The sequence below is a fragment of the Mus caroli genome, chromosome X (assembly GCF_900094665.2).
Source record: "Mus caroli chromosome X, CAROLI_EIJ_v1.1, whole genome shotgun sequence".
Lineage (NCBI taxonomy): Eukaryota > Metazoa > Chordata > Mammalia > Rodentia > Muridae > Mus > Mus caroli.
Genome location: NC_034589.1, coordinates 74,120,400 through 74,123,991, shown reverse-complemented (window position 1 = coordinate 74,123,991; position 3,592 = coordinate 74,120,400).

Sequence of the window (3,592 nt, the reverse complement as noted above, 5' to 3'; positions counted from 1 at the left end):
TTGTGTCTTTTCACAGCAATAGAACACTGACTAAGACTGAAATAAGAGATAAAATTAATAAGTTTGCAAGAAAATAAATGGAATCAGAAAATAGTAAGTGGATTAAGCAATCCTGGGACCAAAAAGACAAATGATTTTACATGTAGATCCTAGCTATCAAATTGTGTGTGTGTGTGTGTGTGTGTTTGTGTGTGTGTTTGCACGTGTATTCATAAGGACTATAGGTGTATGTCAATAAACTAGAAAGCACCCCATGAGAATGGAAAGGAAAAAAAAGCTTTAAAGTAGAAAGAAATGAATCCTAATATACCACAGATGCTATAAATGTGAGAGGGAGGTTCTTGGAGATGATAGGGTTTAAACAAGAATAAGAGGCAAGAAGATGGGGAAAAAGAGGGTATAGTCTCAAACACAACCAAGAAATATAATAATGTCATAAGAAAACTTGCTGCATTTCATGCTAAATGTTTTTTTTAAAGAAGGAAAGGATAATGATTACTTTTTAAAAATAAAATGAAGTCACAAACAACAAAGGTAATTAAGACAATTCCTGTATACAATGATTTTATTATTCAGTAAATATGCACATTAATATGCTTTATGTGTCTTTAATATTATTTTTTCAATTTTTAAGTTTTGAAAAAATCTTCTTTTAAAAAACTTATTTACTTTACATCTTACTCACTGCCCACCTCCTGGCCCCCTCCCATTATTCTTCCCCCATGCCCTTCCCCTTCTCCTTTGAGCAGGTGGAGCCCCCACCCCAGGTATCCCCTGACCCTGGCATATCAAATCTCTGTAAGGCTAAGAGCATCCTCTCCAACTGAGGCTAGAAGAACATGTCCCATGTACAGAAAATAGATTTTAGGATAGTTCTTGCTCCAGGACTCACATGAAGACTAACCTGTATATCTGCTATATATGTGCAGGGAGGCCTAGGTAAAGCCTATGTATGTTTTTTGGTGTGTAGTTCAATCTCTGAGCACCCCAAGGTTCCAAGTTAATGGAGTGATGGGGCCAAAAATCCACCAAAAAATCCTTTCAAACCAAAATGTATCCTGTCTACAAGAAATACAGGAATGGGGGAGGGAGCAGAGACTGAGAGAATGGCCAACCAATTACCAGCCCAACTTGAGACTCATCCCATGGACAAGCACCAATCCCTAACACTATTAATGATACTCTGTTATGAAGTGCAAACTTCTGGTTTCTTTGTAAAGTCAGTTCTGTCAAATAATGTTCAGCTGGGGCATACAGGTGAAAGGATGTTTTGCTATAGCAGACATGTGAAAGCACATGTGATGTTTAGAAAGTATATAAACATGACCCAACAGACAGTGGGAGCTGGAGCATTGATTTGCCTTGCTCTGCCTCACTAGTATTCACTGATGGCACACATGTAATGTTACGCCTTACACTGTATTGCTTAGCTTCACTGTGATGACTTCATAAAGGCAAACTTTCCAATGAACTTTTCCTCAGGTCCCCGTAGCTTCTTGTCACTTCCAAGTATTCAGGTCATTTGGTGAGCCTCCTGGTTTCTTCTGGATTGAACTGCCCTTGCTGATTCTTGTATGTTGTCCACTGAGTGGACTGTATGGCACTGCTGATTTGTGTTTGGTATTTGCTAGTGAACTGGACTGAGAACAACAAAGGTTAGGATCGCCCCAGTGAACTATTTCTAAATAGATCCACTTCCACCATATCAAAATAGCCTTTCTTTCCCTCTATCCCTGGTGGATAATGGGCTAGGGAGAAGGTTGAACCCTTATTAAAATAGACTGTGAAAAATATATGCTACACCATTATGCTTGCAGACAGGAGTCTAGCATGGCTGTCCTCTGAGAAGCTCCACCCAGCAGTTGAATCAGACTGATTCAGACACAACAGCCAAACAGTGGATGGAGCCTGGGGACTCTTACTGAAGAATAGGAGGAAGGATTGCAGGTTCTGAAAAGGATAAGGACTCCAGAGGAAGAACAAATATCAACTAACATAAAATCTTTTATTTTTATGAAAACTTTTCATATATTATATTTTGATCATATTCTTTACCTTACCTCAACTCTCTTCATATCCTTTTTGTTATTTCTTTCTCTTTCTCACTTTGAGAAATATTTATTTTGTGTGTCTGAGTGTTTTACTTGCATGTATGTATGTACACCATGTGAATACCAGATACCCACGGAGGTCAGAAGAGAATGTTGGATCCTCTCTAATTTGAAGTTACATACAGTTGTGAGCAGCCACATGAGTGTTGGGAACTAAACTTGGGTCCTGCAGTTAGATATCTTTCCAGCCCCTATTTCATGGATCTTTAAGAGAAATAAAACAAAATTATAAGTCATTATAAAAAGACAACAAAAGTCTGTTTATGGGAAAAGAGAGGGGTTGTTTGTTTGTTTGTTTTGTTTTGTTTTATTCACAAGATAGCTTTGGGGCAAACTGATAGTGGAGAGAAGGAATGACAATGAGGACCATAGGGAATGGTGTTCTAGTAGGAAGGAGAGGGTACAATTTGATTTTTGTCTGTTTTCTGCAACATGTTCCCAGGTGTACAATAATAGGAGAAGGCAATCAATTAGTTAGCACAAATTAGTTTTTAGTATTAATTGATTTAGTGATTGCTGTTAAATAAACAACGATGAGAGGAATTAATTCTTACACAGGTATCTTAGTGGTTTTATTGCTGTGATAAATACTATGAGCAAAAGCAATTGGGGCGGGGCGTATTTCTGCTTACAGTTTACAGTCTAACATGAAAGGATGTCAGGGCAAGAACTGAAGGCAGGAACCTGGCAGTATGAACTGAAGCAGAGGTCAAGGAGGGACAATGCTTACTGACTTGCTCTCCATGGCTAGCTTAGGTTACTTTCTTATACAATCCAAGACCACCAGTCCAGAGGTGGTGCCAACCCACAGTGGGCTGGGCACACCCACATCAGTCATTAAATGAGAAAATGCAATACAGACTTGCCTAAAGTCCAATCTTTTTTAAAAAAAACAATTTTTAATTAGATGTTGTTTTCATTTACATTTCAAATACTATCCCAAAAGTCCCCTATACCCACCCCACACCCTGCTCCCCAAACCACCCACTCCCACTTCCTGGCCCTGGCATTCCCCTGTACTGGGGCATACAAAGTTTGTAAGATCAAGAGGCCTCTCTTCCCAATGATAGCCTACTAGGCAATCTTCTACTACATATGCAGCTAGAGCCACAAGCAATGGGGGCGCTGGTGAGTTCATAATGTTGTTCCACCTCTAGGGTTGCAGACCCCTTCAGCTCCTTGGGTACTTTCTCTAGCTCCTCCATTGGGGGCTCTGTGTTCCATCCAATAGATGACTGTGAGTATCCATTTATGTATTTGCCAGGCACTGGCAAAACCTCAGAGACAGCCATATCAGGGACCTGTCAACAAAATCTTGCTGGCATATGCAGTAGTGTCTGTGTTTGGTGGCTGATTATAGGATAGATCCCCAGATGGGGCAGTATCTGGATGGTCCATCCTTCTATCTCAGCTCAAAACTTTGTCTCTGTAACTCCTTCCATGGGTATTTTGTTCCCAATTCTAAGGAGGAATGATGTATT